This window comes from Mus caroli, chromosome 3 (assembly GCF_900094665.2).
Source record: "Mus caroli chromosome 3, CAROLI_EIJ_v1.1, whole genome shotgun sequence".
Lineage (NCBI taxonomy): Eukaryota > Metazoa > Chordata > Mammalia > Rodentia > Muridae > Mus > Mus caroli.
In genome coordinates, this window is record NC_034572.1 from 49,974,534 (window position 1) to 49,996,312 (window position 21,779).

The 21,779-nt window shown below is 40.3% G+C and overlaps 1 non-coding gene across 1 annotated transcript; it reads right to left on the reverse strand.

Annotated features, from left to right (window-relative positions):
* Positions 1 to 2,232: 2,232 nt before the first annotated feature.
* Positions 2,233 to 2,363, reverse strand: LOC115030755. Its single transcript, XR_003836349.1, has one exon. It is a non-coding gene; the product is annotated as a small nucleolar RNA SNORA17 (small nucleolar RNA).
* Between the last annotated feature and the right edge of the window lie 19,416 nt (positions 2,364 to 21,779).

Here is a 21,779-nt window from a genome sequence, read left to right on the forward strand (position 1 = left end):
CCACAAACAAAATGGGGGCCTTAGGATATGAAACTATCTCCTTTGCTTGCCCACCTCACTATCAAACACATTTTTGTCATCTTTCCTGTTTTCTTACTAGAAGAATTATGACTAATAATCACACATTTATTTTTCTCCCCTTAAGCCAGCACTTAGATTCTAGTATCTTCTCAACCTCCTACTTGAAGATATTCTTTGCTATGGTCGGAATATCTTTTTACCTCTCTTCCCCCAAACTCAAACATCACAATTACCCACAAGTCCATGCATGTCAGGAAGTGGAGCCTTCGGGCAGGCAAGTCAGTCATAGTAGAGGGAATCCTTGTGCATGGTATTAGAACCCATATAGAAGATGCCCAACAGCTCGCCTTCTCTTACTATAGAGGGACACAGTAAAAAGACACCATCTGTAAACCAGGAACAGGCTGTCACCACACAATCTCTGGAGCCTTTATGTTAGGTTTCCTCTCCCACAGAAGTACGCTGAATATTTAGAAGCCGTCCAATTTATGATATTTCCAAAGATGCCATTGACTCTATGTCCTGTTGGTTGTCTTCTACTGGGCACGGGACTTACCTTTAAAAGTACTTTGTTTCACCAAGGAGACTCCCCTGGGGGCCGGGGGGGGGGGGAGGACAACAAATTTTTCATCTGAAAGTAGCTATTGATTGGAGATAACTTTTGGCGTAGGGATAGGTCACGTGCTCACTTCTTTGAGCAGACCTGCCCAAGGCCCGGGTATACTGCCAGTCTCTATGCATTCATTTGTATGCTAGACCTGTTGTATCCAGAAAGACTTGATCCCTTGGTTTCCTCCATTTCCTCCGACTCTTAGACAATTTTCCATGTCCTCTTCTGCAGGGTTTCCTGAGCCCCGAGGGAAGGGATTTTGTCAAATTCCCCTTAGTTTTAGCTATCCATTCCCAAGTTCCCTATTTCTCCCTGTTTGATCCTCCCATCCTGATCCCCCACTTTGTCCCCTATAGCTATTATTACAACTCCCTTACTCCCCACCCAGTACCTTACTTTTTACCTAACCTCTATGGATTGTAGCTTGCTTATTGATGACTTAACAACTAACACCCACATAAAAGTGAGTACATACCATATAGGTCTATATGTAGCCATATGATTACCTCACTCTGGATAATTTCTTTTATTTTTTCTAGTTCTTTCCATTTACCTGCAAATTTCATGATTTCATTATTTTTAAATGGCTGAGTAATATTCTATTGTTTAAATGTACTGCATTTTCTTTATCCATCGATCTATCCATTGACATCTAGGTTGTTTCCAATTTCTGTCTCTTATGAATACAGCAGCAATGATCACGTATCTCTTTGGTAGGATGAAGCACCTTTTCAGTATATGTCCAAAAGTGGTATAGCTGGGTCTTAAAGTAGATTATTTCCCATCTTTCTGCTGCATTGACACTCTGATATGATAGCAGCTATACAAGTTTGCACCCCACCAGCAGTGGATGAGTGTTTCCCTTCTCTGCATCCATGCCAGCAGGAGCTGTCACTTGTTTTTTTGTTTTTTGTTTTTGTTTTTTGTTTGTTTGTTTTGATCTTGACCATTCTGACTGGTCTTAAAGTAATTTTGACTTGTATTTCTCCACTGACTAATAATGTGTTGTAAATTTCTTTAAGTGTTCCTCAGCCACTTGAGTTGGGTTTTTTTTTGTTTGTTTTTGTTTTTTTCTGTTTTTATTTTTTGAGAAATCTCTGTTTAGATATGTATCCATTTTTAAAAACTTGGGTTATTTGGGTTTTTTTTTTGATCTCCATTTTTTTTTTAGTTCTTTATATATTTTAGATATTATCTCTCTCTAGGATGTGTAGTTGGTAAAAATCTTTTCCCATTCTGTAGCTTGCCTTGTAGTGTATACATTTAATCCTGTACTCTACTGGCAGAGGCCAGCCGGGTCTATAAACAGGGTTCACAGGGTGACATAGAGAGACACATCTCTATAAGCAAGCAAACAAACAAACAAACCATAAAACCCAACTAAACCAACAAAAAGCTTAGAATACAATAAAACACAGTCTTAATGTTCATTTAGAACTTGAGATAAACATATGCGTCACTCATGTATTATAGCTCTGGATAGTCTATTGCCCCTCCTCCCATGCATGTGTGGCCTAGGACTGGTAGTCTTCTCAGGCTAGCTTCTTGTCTAGGTCCCCTGGCGCTGAGTGGCAGTCATCTTTGTCTTGCTCTTTTAAGGGAATGTTAGACTACTAATCATTTAGATGTTCACAGGTTAGGACACTGGGCCTAGACTTAGCCTTTCTACTCTCTGCCACCTACTGATGAACATATAACACAGCAGCCACATGTACAATGCCTTTGGGGCAGGACAGTTTTGATTTTTTTTTTTTATAGTTTAATGGTGTGGATTTATTTAAAAGACAAAAACAAAATACAACTCTTTCAAGAGTATATGCTGTATGTTGGGCATATCACCCATAACCATTATCTTCACTGTTCTTGCCCCTCCCCTTCCTACCAGTCTCCTTTGTTCCTGTAGACAATTTCTTTTCTATTTTCATGTTATATATACATACTTAATTTTATGTGTATATATAAAACCTAGGAGCCACAAATGACAGAAAATGTCTGAAGTCTGTTTATTTGAAACTGACTCAATATGCTTAATATGATCATCTCCAGTTACATGATTGGAAAACTTTCACATGCAAACACACAAAGAATATTCTCTTTCTGTACTTTTTTGGTTGTTGTACTCTTAGGTTTGTTCCATAAATTAGCTGGTACTGCCACAATGCACATTCATGTAAAAGTATGTTTGTGATATAACATGGAGTCCCTCAAGTCAATATCCCAAAATGAAGTAATTGGATTGTGCAATAAATTTATGTTCAGTTCTCTCTCTCTCTCTCTCTCTCTCTCTCTCTCTCTGCCTCCCTCCCTCCTTCCTTAATTTCTTTTTAAAAATTTATTTATTTATTCTCTTAACAACCCATTATCAGCCCCTCCTCTCCTCCCAGTACCCCCTCATGCAAGACCTCCCTCCATTTCACCTTCCCTTTTCTTTTGAGAAGAGGAGCACCCTCTGAGTGCTACCATTCACCTGCTGTAGTTTTTGTTCCTACTGCACAAGATCTAGGAGACATTTGGTTCCTGCAGTTTCCAGCTCTTCTGATACAGTTTGAAACTAAACTATCCTTCACAGATTCATGCTTTGAATCCTTAGGGTCCAGCTTATCTCACTATTTTAAAAGCTGTGCATTGTTTACAAGGCAGAACCTGCCTGGTCACTATGCCCATCACTATGGTGGATGTTTGGAGGGTATCCTGCCCCTGTTTCTGGTCCCATTGTTTAATGGTCTTTCATCATGTGAACAACATCTAAAACACACTTCAACTGCCATAGTCTGAGATATATCATGGACTGAAAGCCTCAGAAAATAAAGATTTCCCTACTTAAGTTGTGTCTGTCATTTATTTTGTTCACAATAACTAAGGTGTCCTCTGTTTTGATTTCCCCAGATCCAGTATTAACTCTGATAGTAACTGTTTATATGGCTCTTTGAGATGTTGCTAAAAGGGTGTAGATCATAGCTTTCTTCTGTGCAATATAACAACATTGATGGTAGGATTACATCACTGAATTCTTGGGTGCTAATAGTTACGTGTTTTATCTCCTTGATCCTGTTAGGCACTACAGAAGGCACCATCAATTATTATCCTTAGGACAGCATGTGAGTTTTAGATACTTAGGCCTTAATCATATGGCTTGCAAATGATAAAGAGTAAGAGAAAAATAGCAAAAATTGAAGCTAGAATTAGAATAATGTCGTATTATTGTGTCTTTACCATTCAGCTTTTCCAACACTGCTTGGTAAATGGCAGGTAGTCCTGTGGGACACCTGTGCCCCTACCCTGATGGCCACATTTGCATTTTCCTTTAGGCATATGTTCCTCTCAAACTACTACATAAGATACTCCGCTCCTTTCATCTAAAAAATATTTCTAGACATGACTTTTTTAATGTATTAGGAAAGATGTTTTATGGTCCCAGCTATGGTAAAAAATATTTCTTCTTGCTTAAGTGTACTCTTTGGATATAATTCTAGCAAGTCTCTTAAGTGTGCCTATTTATAGTTGAGATAATACATCATGTGTGTGAAAAGCTCTTTTACATTCTGCCTTTTCCAAGATAAATGCCCTTCACAATTCCCTTCCCTAGCCTCAGAAATTTGCCTTTTCTCATAGTTTTATTGCTTTCTCAGCCCTCTGTCTAATTTCTACTCACACTCTGAATCTGCTTTAGGATTACCAGCATGAACAATTCCTCCAAAAATTTTATAAGCTAGTAATTGAGGTAGATAAATAGTAGTTAATGTATGAATTCTGATAGTTTAATATGTTACATATACATGTAGGCATAAATTTTTCCCAACCTACTTTAATAACGGTTCACCCTCTCCTCTAGCCCATCACCCACCAGAGGTAGCAGAAGAGAAAAGTTATTAGGATAAAGGGAAGTAGACCTATTTAGAAATAGTTATTTGGGGGTGAGTCCAATCTTTGTTGTCAGGATATCAGCAGTCCATCCCAGTAGCAAACACCAAATATGAATCAGCAGCTGCAGTCGAGGCCTCTCAGTGGACACCACACATGAACCAGCAACTGCAGTTTGGTCCACTTGGCAGTCACCACACATGAACCAGCAAGGGCAGTTCAATCCAGAAATAAAAAACACAAGGCTTACCAACTGTCCTTAGTGTGGAAAGCCTTCTGGGGTACTGTTTGGCAGGAGTCTGACATTGGCTAAGGACAAAGAAATGGGCTTCAGACAGGAATCTGACATTAGGGCATAATAAGGAAGTAAGTTTCTGCAAGAATCTAACTTTAGGCTGTAATAGAGGAGTATGGTAAGGCAGGAATTTTAGTCTTAGGGTGGAACAGAGGAACTAGGCTTCAGGCAAGATTTTGGGCTTGGATGAAGAAGTGGGCTCAAGTACTTCAGTCATTATGACAAGCCCTTTTAAACAACTGTCATGGGAATAATTTCAGGACTTTACTTGCTGCTTTGTTAGCTCCTTATGGTACTGCTTGCCCAAAATACTTGTTTGTAATTAAAATGGTATAAAAAGTAGGTTGAAAAATAAAGATTTGCCTTCAGTCTCAGAATTGACTGGGGTCATGCTGCAGCAGTGTCTAATTGTCTCTTTCTTTTCAATCCTCACTCCTGTGCTGGAGAACCCATTGACTGACTGAGTGGGCTTGGTCACCTTAGGCCATGGAAGAGGAAAGATGTCACAGGAATGTCACGAGATCTTCTTTGGCTAGTTTCTTTCTATGGTGGCCACCACAGATGGAGCTCAACAAATGCAATATAAGGCAAACAAGTGAATGCATGTCACCAGCGAAGAATAGCAAAGCAGAGCAAAGCAAACCAATGCTCAAGCTCCCACTCTCTGTGGGGTCATATTTATATATACTTCAATTATTAAAGAATCAGAAGGGAATTCCCAATTAGAGGGGTTCTTGGAGTGAGTCCTGAAGGCTGTTCAGATTTTACATGGAAATGAGCAGACAGGCAACTCAGAGCAGAAGGAACACCATGCGTAAGCCTCCAAGGAACAACAGAAGAACACGAAAAGTTGCATAATGCTTCCTAACAAGAACAGTTTCTGAGAAATGCATCTTCCTGTGATGTTTGGCCAGTTGTGAACATTACATAGAATGCACTCACATAACCTAAGTTGGCTATAGTGTCACTGAGCAGTGTAATCTGATGGGACCATGGTGGTGCATACTGTCACTGACTAAAATGTTTGTATGCACTTGTAAATGGCTTCAATGAAAAGTTCACATCAAGAATAACTAAGAAAGCTGACATAATCGATGGTTTATCTAAGTTTGACTCGTGACTTTTTTTTTTTTTTTTTTTTTTTGGTTTTTCCAGATAGGGTTTCTCTGTATAGCCCTGGCTGTCCTGGAACTCACAAAATGTGTTTNGNTTTTTTTTTTTTTTTGTGACTCATGACATTTTCAAGAATGAAAAAAGGATTTTTCAAGAACTGGACAGACTGGATGAAACAGCATTTTACAGTATTCTTCCTTGGGAAAGAAAGTACCAGAGCACATAAAATAATAATGGTTGAGATTTTCATTTTTATTTTAACAGCTGATGAAGGCCAGTGTATCAGAAGGAAAAGACAGTTATGATAAACTCTCTAAATAGAAATAATTATGTCTTAGAGTTGATCACCTTTTTTCAAGACCAGTAGATGAAGAAGAAGATGATGGGAACAAGGAAGTCACCCTGGGACATAGGAGTATATGACCAATGGACTGTGTTTGCAGAATCAGTTTTTTCTTAAGAGAAACCTAGTTGGATATACTTAGTTCATGCTCCAAGGGAATGTGATTTGTCCTTTATGAGCTGCATAGGAATCCTCCAGGAAGATATCACATGGTTGTATTGGTGGCCATGATTCTTTGCTTTCAAATGTGAATATGGCTTCAGAGTTACATAGGGTGCTTTGGTAGAGCACAGGGTAGCCTCTAGGGAGATACAGACATGTAGTCAGGACCAGGGTATAGGAACTTGGCTTGGAGACAAAAATCAAGATATGCTAAACCATATAGATCTGGCCATGAAGACTGGTTTTGAATGAGAAAATTTCCCCATAATCTCATGTGTTTGAACACTTGGTTCTCATTTGGTAGTGTTTGGGTAGGTGGGATATAGCCTTGTTGGAGAAGGAACATACTGAGGATGGGCTTTGGGAGTTTATAGCCTCACACCATTTCCTCTTTTTTCTCTCTGCTTCATAATTGAGGTTGAAGATGTAATTACTCAGCTTCTTGCTCTGGCCATTCACTGCCATGTCTCCCCTACCACTACAGACTCTTCCTCTGAAACTATAACTCTAAATAACTTTTTCTTCTGTAAGTTTTGTTGGACATAGTGCTTTATCACAGGAACAAAACATAGCTAGCAAAATGACCAACATTTTGGATTAAGATTGATGGGAGAGACTGTCAGAAACCATTCTTGAACTCGAAAATTCAGATCCTGCCTTAGGTCTGCAGGAGTGGCTTCAGCCCTCACCTAGATGAGTCTTAGGTTGTCACACCTGGTTATTCCTATCTCAGGAGCCGAGCTTATTACAAAGGTCTTCAATACCTGCTTCTGATTAGGCTGGGGAAACTGGGTTTATTAGTAGAACCGTCAGTGTAAGTGTCCTTCAGGTCTAGCAGGGTGAATTAATCCCAATTAACCCCAATGTGGAGGTTTTTTTTTTTTTTTTTAAAGACCATTGAAGGAATGATTACTTCCAGAAGAGTGGGTAAGGTTAAGCACATCTCTCTGGAACACTGAGGCACTTAGGCACTGGCAGAGCAGAAAGCTAATTTTTTTGCTCTTTCTAAGGGCAAAGGGAACTTCTGTCACTGGGCTCTGCTGTGAAGTATGTCTGCAACAAGATAGGAGCCATCTGTGCAAGGTGTGAACACAGGTTGCATCCAGCCCTGTGCCATACCCCAGCCAGGACCTTCAGATATCAACCCAAAGTGACACCAGGCCCAGTTGTCAGGGCTGCTGAAATGATTGACAGAAGCCTCCAAATGGTAAGCAGGGCAGGAAAGGATGAACAATTAGTTGGTTTGGAGAGAAAACAGAATTATTAGTGTCATTAAATTAGATAAAATATATTTTTATCAACTTTTAAAATAAAATACTTGGATTTTGTGCAGAATATTATGTTTATGGACCTCACATTGTCATCATACCTAGATTATAAGGTGGGAGCAGCTTTATAATTGGGGCACCTTGTTACACTGAGATTCTCCCCCCCCCCACATTTTTTATTAGATATTTTCTTCATTTACATTTCAAATGCTATCCCAAAGTCCCCTATACCCTCCTTCCATCCTGATCCCCTACCCACTCACTCCCACTTCTTGGCCTTGGTGTTCCCCTGTACTGGGGCATATAAAGTTTGCAAGGCCAAGGGGACTCTCTTCCCAATGATGGCTGACTAGGCCATCTTCTGCTCCATATGCAGCTAGAGACACGAGCTCTGGGGTACTGATTAGTTCATATTGTTGTTCCACCTATAGGGTTGCAGACCCCTTCATCTCTTGGGTTACTTTCTCTAGCTCCTCCATTGGGGGCCCTGTGTTCCATCCTATGGATGACTGTGAGCATCCACTTCTGTATTTGCCAGGTATTGGCAAAGCCTCACAGGAGACAGCTATATCAGGGTCCTTTCAGCAAAATATTGCTGGTGTATGCAATAGTGTCTGGGTTTGGTGGCTGATTATGGGATGGATCCCCGGGTGGGGCAGTCTCTGGATGGTCCATTCTTTCGTCTTAGCTCCAAACTTTGTCTCTGCAACTCCTTCCATGAATATTTTATTCCGTATTCTAGGGAGGAATGAAGTATCCATGCGTTGGTCTTCCTTCTTGATTTTCTTGTGTTTTGGGTATTCTAGGTTTCTGGGCTAATATCCACTAATCAGTGAGTGCATATCAAGTGACTTCTTTTGTGATGGGTTACCTCACTCAGAATGATATCCTCCAGATACATCCATTTGCCTAAGAATTTCATAAATTCATTGTTTTTAATAGCTGAATAGTACTCCATTGTGTAAATGTACCACATTTTCTTTATCCATTCCTCTGTTGAGGGACATCTGGGTTCTTTCCAGCTTCTGGCTATTATAAATAGGGCTGCTATGAACATAGTGGAGCATGTGTTCTTCTTACCAGTTGGAACATCTTCTGGGTATATGCCCAGGAGAGGTATTGCTGGATGGAGCGGTAGTACTATGTCCAATTTTCTCAGATTCTTGTAGTACAATGAAGGTGACTTGTTCCTAAGTACTTTAATGGACTTCCAAGACCCATGGTTTTAAGTGATGTGGTAGCAACACCTTTTCCAATGCAAATAAAGGAATTATCTGTACATGGTATGTATAATGAATTTGTACTTAAATGTGCAAACACTGTTTTTAAATCTCCTATGATAATTATTTGTAATGACACACAGTAATTGTACATATTTGTGTGGAACAGAGTGGCATTGCAATGCATATATACAACATATAATGATCATTCACATAATTAGCACACCCATCATTGCAGATGCTTATTATTTTCTTCAGCTGAAAACATTTGAAACCCTTTTTATTAGCTATTCAAAATGTTCAGTTAACTCTTGACAACTGTGGTGGTTTGGGCAAGAAATCACTCCCTCCCTAATAGCCTCTGGTGTTTTGAATCCTTGGTCCCCTGTTGGTGGTGCTGCCTGAGAATGCTTAGAGGGTGGAGCCCTGTTGGAGGAAGTGTGTCACTGGGGCCAAGTCTATTAGTTTGGTTTCTATTGTTGGGATAAAGGTCGTGACCAAAAGAAAGGAGTGATTCCATGTTATTGCTTATAGTTCATCCTTAAGAAAGCCAGCGCAGGATCTCAAGCAGGGCAGGAGCCTGAAGCAGGAACAGAAACAGAGGTCATGGAGAGAAGCTGCACACTAGCTTGCTCTCCAGGGTTTGTTCAGCCTGTTTCATTGTCCCACTGGGACTGCCAGCCCAGAGTGGGTACCTTCTAAGTGGGATGGGTCCACATCAATGGCCAATCAAGAAAGTGCTCTACAAACTCTATGGGACAGAGGTATTTTCTCAATTGAGGATTCTGCCCAGATGACTCTAGTTTGTGTCAGGTCAACAACAACAAGAAGAACAACAAGACAGCGCAATAGTCTCTGAGATGTAAAAGACCTTGTGCCACTTTCAGCTTATCCTGTATGCTCTGTTCTTGTGGTTCAGCTCCTTCTTCCTGCCATCTTGTCTGCCATGACATCCCAGCATGAAAGACGTTTATCTCTCTGAAACTATAAGCCCAAATAAACCCTTCTCCAAGTTGTCTTGGTCATAGGGTTTTATCCCAGCAACAGAAAAGTAATGTATCAATCGTTGTTTTCTTACCGTACTGTAGAACATTTGAAGTTATTTTCCTACCCAGCTGTGTGTCTACACTAATTAACCATTTTCTTATATTTCCTCACCTCTCTCAGAATCATGACCCAATCGTCTATTTCTTTGAAATGAACCTTTTCATTTCTGAATATATACACTTGACAACATGCAGAATCTATCCTTCTGTGTCCAGCTTATTGAACTTAACATAATGCCTTCCGCTTCCATTCACATTGCTTGAAATGATAGCATTTCATTCTTTCTATGGCCGAATAATGCTCAATTGTGTATAAATACCACCGTTTCTTGCCCATACATTTATCAGTGGACAGCTGGTTAATTATGTATCTTAGTTAATATGAAAATCAAATAATTATTTCTTAGTAAATTTATTTAGTTATGAGATTGCTGGATCTTATGGTAGTGCTTTTTTCTTGTTTGGCAAGGGGTATCAATACTATTTTCCTTCAGATAGTACTTGCTTCTAGTTCCATCAACAGTGTGTGAGATATTCCATTTTCCTACATCCTTGCTAGCATTCACTTTCTGTCCTTTTGATAATAGCCATTTGAAAACTGATATCTCTTTGTGCTTTTTGAGCTGCATTTTTCTGATGATTAATGACATTTGACATTTTCCTTATGCTCTACTTGGCTACTTTTGAAGTCTCTTTTGGGAAATGTCTATGAAGGTCAGTCACCCATGTTTCCATCAGCCTTTTGTCCTGTCTTTTTTATATAGTTACACTGTGCAGCAACAATTCAGGGACTGTAGTTCAATGGCACTTTATAATTTCTCAGAACTTCTTCCAGGGTTGACTATAGAAACATCTTGCATTTTAGATATCTTTCTATGAAGTAAGAAAGTTAAAATCACTTCAGAATAATGTAATGTATAATAATTTTCAACTAAACTGTGCCTGTCATATCTAGTAAAACATCTAGAAGTAAGAAGGGAATCATAGGATTCCTTTAGAATTTAATTATCCCAGGTGTGTGTAATTGCAGAAAGCTAAAATAATTGCATAAATGATCATGTCTTTTATATCATGATAGTATTTATGTTGTGTTTTATTACTCTTGTGATCCTATAGTCTTATCCAGATTTATCTACTTTCACTAATATCTATTATATGTGTCTCACAGCTCCTGGAAAAATGTCTGGGACCTAGTCAAAGCAGAAATGCTTTGGCCACTTGAATTAAATATGCAAATTGTCCATCATAGAATTTCATATTTCTTGAAATCGTATAAATGGGAAGAGGAATGATTTGAAAAGTATAATTTTCAAATTGCAATAAATAAGTGCACTCCTTCATCTAAAATGGAACTTAGAACACCAGCTCTTTCCCATGGCTATATATGTCTGACCTGTGACAAAACTTATTTTGACAATTAAAATAAATATCTTAATGAACTCTAAAGAATTTTTTTTTGGTTTTCAGATTTTTGTGAAATATGATTATCATTTATCCAAACAAGCCAGTTTCCTGTGACTCTGTTATGCATCGTCTATAAACCAACATTCCACGAAAAAGTGCTTTGTGGAGTTCAGACAGTTTGGCAGTGATATTGGAATCTTGTGAAAATAAAATAGAATATTTCTAAGACTTTAGGACAGTAGAGATGTCTATGGTCACATGCCAAACAAAATGGAACATGGCCTCTGCAGTTGCAGGCTTCTTTGAGCATGTGAAAAACCCTAGACTCCCTTTAGAGAAACACACACATCTCTATTCCTTAAATTTTCTATAGGCCCCGAAGGGTCCAGGATCAACTTTGGTCTACCTATGGGACTATACAAAAAATCTCGAGTAAAAATACTTCAAATTTCCTCTTCGCGAGAACCCTGTGATTCCATCAATAATTATATAAATCTAGATTATATAAATCTGATTATGTAAATCAGGTGACCCCATGAGTCTTTGGCTCAGGTCATTCTGGACAGTTCTCTCTCTCTCTCTCTCTCTCTCTCTCTCTCTCTCTCTCTGGGTCACTGATCAGCACCTATATTCCTGTACAATTAAGGATCTTTACACTTTAGTGTGGGAGTGTAGCCTCCCCTAGTAGCCACCCATGATAAAGAGAGACACATTTGACAGCCACTATGGTACTTGAGTGCATCAGGTAGCCACTAAAGCCACCTTCACCTAAGGACTCTGAGCACAAAGACAGAGTGCTAGGGCCAGCTGCCACCCTTCTGCACCTGCACCTTCTGCAGCTCTGCCATTCCTGTTTCATCCTGGAATCTCCAGGCCAGGGAGCTCACACAGTCTTTTGGAAGGTTTTCTGTATAGGCAGAGTGTGGTGAGTCACAATACAAATGCAAATGTCTATTTTTCTATTTCCTATAAATTTTTTTGGACTTGTTTTTTTTTTTCCCATTTCAATAGAGTAAGTAAGAAATACTGGCAGTTTGGAAAGTATTTAGAAAATGGAAATCAGGATGACAAAGAAAAGAGTAAGCTTAAATTCATAAAGGAGAAAAATAGAAAGGAAAATATGCATGAAATCCAGTAAATAAGGGAGAATGGAGATGGTTATCATTTTAAAAGGATTGAGCCCACTTTTCCATTACCAAGGCAACAGTCGCACAATTGCAAAACAATGAAAAGTAAACCGCAATCATACGAAGACCAAAATTCTATAAACAAGGACAGTTTGTGTACAGATGTGAATTTAATAAACAAGATGGAAAGCTGCTTTTCAAACTAACTTTTCCTGTAGAAGAAAGGAAGTTTGTTTTTAAAGAAAATGTAATATCCTCCCTCTTCTACCTTAGGAAATATCAGAAAACACACACAAACCGTTCAAGTTACAAATTGCATCTTGCTGGATTTATAACTAGGTAACTAGGAAAAGGGGGCCTTCTCAGCCCTTTTCTCAAAGCTGTGAGTGGCTTATAGATTGTGATATTTGATGTTTATTTAAAAGTCTCAATGTGAAGAGTCTTTGGTTAAGATAGCCATTGTAGAAGTTTGAGTTTTAACTAAAACATGTGAAAAAACTAAATTGCCTTTGTTCCATTCCCCCTCCCCCTCTTTTTTATGTATGAAGAAGGTATTTTATCAAAGGAATTAGTGCTTAGTATTCCAGGTTAATAAGGCATGAGAAAGTTGACTGGGTCAATTTATAAGGAGTATAAGACAAATCTAATGGGTGATTGAGATAATGCTGCCTCTTGCTTCTTATTGAAAGCTAAGCAGAACTTGAGTACATATATTTATGTAAATCTTACACTAGGCTGGGTAGAAATGTTGGGTTTTTTCTAGTTATAATTTAACACCCTTAACTTCTATCTCTTTCTGTTTATTTCAATTTTGATCCTCAATTCCGGCATATAAATTCTAGGAAGGGATGATAGAGAGAATATTTATTAATGCAAAACCCTTTGAGCATCTTTTGGGCAGTTTTGAGGATGATTATGTAATTTTGTATTATAGAACCTTTGTCAGGGAGCACCCAACATCTTTATCCCTTTTTAATGGCAGCCCCCCGATGTCTGAAGAGGTTTTAGGTAGCATTCTGACTCGCATCCCCTACAGTTCCATGTGATTGCATGGAGGGTAACTGGGAAAAGGCAGCTGGCCCATAATCACAAATTATGCATGGCACAATACCTCAGCATGCCCACAGTCAGGCAGAGCATGAAGGATTAAGGAGGTGCATGGGAAGCAGTTGTTCCGTAGACTGAACTGGGGAAATCCAGCTGAGGTGGCTGAATATTACCAGAAAAACTTGTCAGTGCCCCTACGCCTGCCCTCTCTGGCTTTTTATCTATGCCAACTGATACTTCCATTTTCCTGCACATCTCTCTTAGACATCCAGAAACTCTGTTCTGACAGCTTGACGTAAGAACCATTTCTATAAAACCCGTTCTTGATCCCATCTTGTCCTACAAAAATGATTGGTGCAGAAGTTACTCTGTCCTGACATATAAAAAGACCCCTTCTCATTTGAAATATCCCCAAACTGCTAGCTTGCTCCCTTATAACCTATAAAGAATTACCATATCTATTTTAATGCCAGTGACAATGTCTATTTCCAGGAATCTCCCCATTAAAAGCTCCCTACACAGTACTTCTTTCCATAAACTTCCTAACAGACTTGAACACCCTATTGAAACTAAACTGAAAGTGGACAGGGTACCTCCTTACTATGCATTTGTGAACAAATGACTATTGGTAATTTTGTCTTGATCTACTTAGCCTTTGACAATTTCAAGTCGGTGTTTGTCATTCTGTCTTGTTGGGTTGTGTTTCTGTGACCAAATAGCTGATAATAAACAAGACCAAGAGCCACTGTTTTTGGTTCCATGGACTGGTAGGATATTACGGAGGCAGGAACGTGTGCAGGAAGAATCTACTCTGAAAATGGACAAGAAACAAGAAATGAAGAAGAGATTGGGTAACCCTTAAAGACACACTACTTCCTCCATCTAAGCCTGCCCTGAATCTTCCAAAATAGTACCACTGGGCTAAGCCTTGACCAGAGGGATCTGTGGAGTCCATTCCATACCCAAATGATTACACATTCTATTTTAGCTTTGTGCAGATTTCTCCATGGAATGACCTTCCTGTGCATACTTGGATGCAAATGGGAAGACTCTTGTCTTTTCCTTTGAATATGACTTGTGGATATCAGTGCCACTATTGTTTGTAGTCATGATAGAGGCAGAAGCATCATGAGTCGGGCCTGCATTCACTGGCCCGGCAAGGATCTGGAGGTTGAGGTACCGTGGGCCTGGAGGTTTTTTTCTTTTTGCTCTTTGCTGCTATTTTTATGATAGATCTTTCATAGTTAAGAAGGGGACCCCCTTTTCCCTTTGTGCTTACTCCAGGCCTGGTTTTCTGATCTTCCTGGCCCTGTGAGCTTGGTTGTGTGCTTTGATTAAATCTCTTCTGCTTATGTTAGCTTGTGTTGGATAGTTTCACTTGCCAGAAACCTCTGCACAGATACAAAGCTTTACTGTCATGAAATGAAAAAGAACTTAATGTGTTCTTCTTTCGGCTCACTGCCTAAGCTGTTTCCTCAAAGTGCCAACTTCATTCCTCAGGGAACAGATAAGCATGTATTTATGTGATGGGACCCCAGGAGAGTGAGAACAGAATATAGTCAAGGTGAGAAGAGGGCACAGAAGGGACATGCAAGGGCTCCAGAGACATCCCTTAAGGCCTGTCCTGCTTCCAAGAAAGACAGCAGGAGGGAGCAGAAAGGAAGGAGGGTGTGCTCTCAAGACCACATTAGGTGACCTTCCATATGTGATTTTTAGATCGGAAACAAGTCTATCTGAATGCTGTGTTGATGTCCCTTTTCTAGGCCAGCCCAAATCCTAGTGAGGAAATTCACCACTGAGGGTGAGTCTAGATCATTGCATTGCCTATTGCATTTTCTGAGGCTTATTTGGAATTCTGAAAATTCTCAGGTACAAAAAGTGGCTTCTGAGTCACTGTCGAGCAGATGCTCCTCTGGCCCCCTGGGAATCAGAAGTGATGCCATTCCTTTAGACTAAGAACCAGACACCTGAGGCTGGATTGGCCTTCAATTCACTGTATATCATTACCATGGTGACACTGCTGTAAAGCCAGGCAATGATTTTGAACTAAATCTTGTGTGTGGCTGCTTTGCTCTCTGTGAGGTTTAGAATGCAGAAGGGAGCACAAAGAGGAAGGACACCACTTAAGTATTCCATATTTGTTACCAGTTTAATTGCCCACACCCCACACACATTTAACTATGTTTATGATGGCAGTTGGTTGGCAGCTATTCTCAGGATTTCTTTTGGAGTGGATCTTGAGTTGAGTTATCAGCTAACCAGGGGATTAGTCCTCTAAGAAAGCAATCACCGGGGGGCCGGGGGTGAGGGGCAGAGGGAGAGAAGGACTTGGGTGGGAGAAGGGACGGGGGGGGGGGGGAAGGGGGGACATGATCAGGTATTGGAAACAGGACTGAAGCCCTGAGGGCCAGCAGAAAGAATGGAAACAGGCAACCTCAGGAGGTAGGAGGTAGGGGGACCTTCTAGAATGTACCAGAGACTTGGGAGGTAAGAGACTCTCAGGACTCAAAGGGAGAGAGAGAGACCTTGGATGAAGTGCTCTACCGTGGGGAGGGGGAACTTGAAGAGTCCATCTCCAATGGAAGGACAGGACATCAAGTGGGTGGATGAGGGTTGCCATCCCACAGTCAAAAGCTCTGACCCAGAATTGTTCTTGCCTGAAGGAACTACAGGGACACAAATGGAGAAGAGCATGAGAGAAAGGAGGTCCAGTGACAGGCCCAAATTGGGATCCAGCTCAAGGGGAGGCCCTGGGGCCTGACACTGTTACTGATGCTGTGGTATGCTTGCAGACAGGAACCTAGCATGGCTGCCCTCCAAGAGGCCCAACAAGCAGCTGAAAGAGTCAGATGCAAATACCAGCACCCAACCAATGGACAGAAGCTGGGAACTCCTGTGGTTGAATTGGGGAAAAGCTGGAACAAGATGAGCAGGGCGACTCCATGGGACCAGCAATCTCAACTGACCTAGACCTCAGAGATCTCTCAGACACTGAGCCACCAACTAGGCAGCATACACCAGCTAATGTATGAGGCCCCCCAACACATATATAGCAGAAAACTGCTTGGTTTGGCCTCAGTGAGAGAAAATGCAGCCAACCCTTAAGAGACTTGAGGCCCCAGGAAGTGGGGAGGTCTGATTAGGTAGGGGTGGGAGTGGGAACATCCTCTTGGAGTTGGGGGCAGTGGAGGAAGTATGGGATGGGGAACAGTTGGGGGCTGACAAGAGAGGGACCAAACTGAAAGAGGAATGAAGACTAGAGTATAAAAAAGGATTAAAAATGTTAAAAAAAAATGAAAGAAAAGAAAAAAATTAACAAGAATAGATAGATAATGAAATGAGAACAGAAAGTTTTCTTACCCCTATTAACCCTGAAGAGATCCCAGCTGACTGTGAATTCTGGGAAGAAATTCAGGTTCTATGCCTCAAAGCCAAACATGTTTCAACCTCTGGATAAGTGCATCCTGCACTTAGAAAGCCAGCACTAATTACTAATGGCCATACTACCCAAGACTCTTGCTTTGATTTGTTTAGCTTAGTTAGCTAATAAAACCTAAGCTGATCAGAGAGCAACATTAGGAAAACATTTTTAAAAGGGAAGATGACAACGATGACAGACAGACAGACACCAGATGTCATTGCATACATAAATAGTGATGTTTTAATTTAACTGTGACTCTCTGAAAACTATCTGTCAAATACACTTTATTGATTTTAGGCAAAATATGATTATTACTAAGTGGAAAATGTAAATTATTTTTGGCTTTGCCTCTTATGAATCTCTTCTGGGTCCTTTCATTTGAAAACATACTTTCTGGTTTCTTCTAATTTATCTCCTAGTTTTTATCTGTCCTAATCTTTCCAGTCTTTATTTACATCTATTTTATGTATATATGTATTTTCCTGCATGTGTGTAAGCACCCAGGAGGCCAGGAAAGAGCATTGAGTCCTGCAGAACTGAAGTTCCTGGTGGTTGTGAGCCACTATGTGGATGCTGGGAATTGAACTCAGGTCCTCTGGAAGCATTGAATCCTGCAGAACTGAAGTTCCTGGTAGTTGTGAGCCACTATGTGGATGCTGGGAATTGAACTCAGGTCCTCTGGAAAAGCAACAAGTTCACTTAGCTGCTAAATCATCTCTCCAGCCCTTTCTCTTGACGTTTTCAAATTTAAAACTCGGGTTCATCATCTTCCCTTCTCCCTTGTTCTTACCATGCTAATTCTTTACTCCTCAGCCCTCTAAAGAGCCAGAGTCTGTCACCTAGCTTAGACTTAAAAGTACTTGTGAAGACATCCCTTATATCTAGTTGTTCCCACAACTCTATTTCCTCTTGTTCCTGTCTTTCCATCCACACTTTCATATCAATCAATCAATCAATCTATCTATCTACCTATCTAGTACAGTTCCCATTTCCTCTGAACTTTCTTCCTACCTGAACTTTCTTTTTCTAGTAGCTTCCTTTTGGGTTATGTTTTATGTAGTAAAACTGACTGAATCATTATAAAGCAAAGATGTGATCATATACTTTCCTGCCCTTAATTGTTCCTTGATTCTTATATATTCCAAAACAAATACAGAGTTCATAGTTCAGTGCCCAGATTTACACATTCTGCCCTTATCTCTCATCTCCATCTTGTCACTGTCATTGAAATTTTCCTGAGACCTACTCCATGGTTCTCCAAAGTAGATCTCTTATTACTGCACGCCTTCCTTGCTCCATGTTGCTCCCAGGAGCAACTGTTCACAAAGTGAGTGCACAGAAGGGAATTGCATAAATCATGTATATATTAGAACCCGTGCTTCACAAAGTTCCATCGATCAGCGCAGGAAAACAACCCATTACTTGTAGTAACCAGATTGGATGCCAGTTTTCTACCTAATGAGTCAGACTGGTGAGAAGTCACTCAGCTATATCTCTACCAACAACCTGAGAAGCCAGCAGCAACTCCTGTTATAAACAGCCTCAAGCAGCCAGGACTTGACTCATAACTGACATCTTCTCCTAATTTTTCTTCCTGTTCCCAACTTTGGATTAATCAGAAAGAGTTAATTGTACCTCCCAATTAACCTATAAGATGCCCCATTTCTAGTTGGTCCACCTGCAGCCACTCCATGCTAGCAGCCTCACCAGGACACACCTGAACCTTCATTTTTCTACTCTAAATATTTTCCCTCTGTAATGCCTGCCTACGAGTCTCTGCCAAAGTACAGACAATAGCAGCCAGTTCCCCGCTACAGCAATCTCTGAACAAACAGGCGTTGCTTGTTTGTATTTTGGTGGGTCTGTTTATATCCATGGTGGTTATTTAAATTTAAGTTAATGAAAACATTCTTCAGTTGTGTTAGCCACATTTCAAATGATCACTGTAGCCCCCATGTAGCTAATGGCTGCCATGTTGGACAGCATAAATGTAGGATGTTTCTAACATCTCCAGGTTTCCATGAATAAGTCTGCACATACTCAGGTCTTTCCCACCTTGTGGTGGTTTGAATGAGAAATGTTTCAGTTATTTAATACTTAGTGGCTATTGCTGATGTAGGGACAATCTTTTCCTGATGCTGGTCACCAAAATCCCTAGGAGAGCTTTCAGTGCTCTACGTTCTTCCCTGTGAGCAGCAGATCCTGTAAGAAGCAGATCCTGTGAGTTGAGGGTATCTGTGTGTTGGCAGAGGCAAAGGGGCATCCAGGATTGGGGTTTATAAAAGCAGTGTCCAGGTGTGGGCTGGACTCCATGAAGGAAGAAGTGACACATCTTTGGAGCCATCTGCATTCAGCTTTCTGGAATGTCACCAGCTTCCTGAGAAATTGGATATATGGAATCTGTTTGCTCAGATTGCATATTGCATCTGGATTCTTCATCTGTAGATGGGTTTCTTAAAGCTTGTGTGTTCCTGAGTGTCTGGGGGCTTTTAGCTTATTGGTTCTTGTGGCTGAAAGTAAGGCCTTAAAATCACTCCTATTACAAATGGAGTCATTATGTCATTGAGATGAGAACTTAGGATGCAAAGGACATATCACATTCAGTTACAAGTGACATTTAAATATGATTAATGGTGGCTCTTTGTGAAAACATGCATTTTGAGGAAAGAAGAGAGGTGATAGAAGGCACTGGCAACATAAACACAGAGAATCTTAAACAGATGATGCCTGCTTTTTGCTGACAAAGATGTTGACCTGTAGCCAACTCTCACTGGGAGAAAGAACTTGACTATAACATTGATGAAGGCATCTACCTGTCTCTGGGCTCTGGCTGTGTCATTATGGCTGCCTTGGCCTTTGAGTTTTAACTTTGTCACTTATGAAATGATAGCCATAATGATTGTACACATTGAGATAAAATGTGTGCCAGTGTGCTGGAAAACTCAGGAAAAAAATCATCTCTTCATGATTTCCAAACCCAGGTAAACAAAAGACGGTCAAGTGAGTGAGGGGGGTTAGTTCCCATGATAGTTCGTGTCACCTTTTTGTCTCTCAAATGAGTGGTGTGATTCTTCACATACTCTATGATCTATCATGAGGCAACTTCTTCCAAGATGAAGCCTTCCATCTTGGAAAGAAGCTCCTTAAGACAAAAGGTGTTCAAGGGAGGGGATACACTCAGTCCTGCAGTGAAACTTGTAAATCTCAGGAAGTAAACAACTCACACCCTTCAGGAAGTTCTGGAAACTCACCAGGTTTACTAGTTCCCTCCTTTCTCAAGCTCATAGAAGCCAAGAAACACTTTCATATGAACTGAACTTCCTAGAAGACTAGATTAGTTATGTCTAAGCTGGGGGGCAGGGTCTGGTCAACTGAGATGCTTGGAAGAGACACTGTTGTCATGAGCTATCCCACATGTCTGGGTGTTATGAGCTGTCCAACATATCTGGGTGGGCTTTTGGTAATTCAGCTTTCTTTGAGTTCTTTCTGCTCGCACAAGTAATCCCTTACATACATTCTTGTAAGTAACCCTAATAAAACTCATTGGTCCACTGAGTTGGACTTTGGTGATATCTTTACTTTGTTTCCAATCTGGAATAAGTAGATATCTTGCACAAAACATGAATTCAGTCTATAGCATGTAGAGATAGGGCTGTCATGAAGACCTAATTTCCCATTATATTTTATCCTCTTTTCAAACACTGCCATGTGTTTCTTCATATATCAGTCTATTATAGGCAATATTTTCTCCTACCTTTCTCTGCTAAAAGTGTATGTGTTGTGAGATAAGCTTTAATAAAGATTTCCTGAGGGAGAGATATAAGTTTTTCTTATAGCGGATAATGGAACCATGCAGTACAAATATAAAAATACTCTGTTGTTTTGGACAGTAAAAAGGAGAGAACAATGAGGTGTCTGTTCAAATCTACACTTGGTAAAACATGAATCAGAATGAGTGGTCAGATGTGAATTCTTTCATCTGAAAACACCACAGCCATTTTAGAAAAATATGGGCCAACATCTTTGTCTTACACGCTTGAGGATAGGAATATTAAAGCACTGATACTGGGGTCTTAAGGAGTTTTAGTTTTCTCTTATCCCACAGTTGTTGGTTTTTCTCACATTGATTTCTTCAGCTGTGCTTGGCTTTACTCCACAGAAGTGGGATAGAGTTTCATAAATTTTAGATGGAGAGAGTGTGTGTAGATTTCATTTCATTTCTCTTATCACAAGGAGCTTCTGGCAGGTCTCAGCCTTGTGAAACATTCCCCAGAGCCCTTTGTGTCAGGAGAAGCAAGAGAGATTTACAAACATGTCCACTGGTTTGTTTGCTTATGTATACAGTCCTCACCTTGTCCATGAAGTGTTGCGGAAGGGCTGCAAATCCTTATTTCCGTGGAGAAGGCTGAGGGTGGAGCTGTGTGCCCATTTTGGGGCCCTTCTTGTTAACTTCAGTAATGCTCTGAATAAGTCTCGGGTGGTGGAAACCTCAGAATTTTGAAAAATGGGGCTTACATGATGTGATTAGGTCCTGAGGGGCTTCTCTCATGAACAGGTTAACACTGCACCACGGCTAGTAGCTACTGTGGGCATAGGCATGGTAGAAAAGTGAGTTTCATCTCCTGTTCTCTGTGCTCGTATGCTCTTCTTCTGCCCTGTTAAAATGTGGTAGAAAGACCATCAAGGCAGGTTATTCTTTATGGCTTCCTAACCTCCAGAAATTTTAACCAAATAAACCTGCTGCTCATTGTAAATTACTCAGCCTTTGTAGAACAAAAGTGATAATTTAGGCGAGGAATCTTCACACAAAGAAACTCACCCTAACTGTAAGAGCCAAAGTT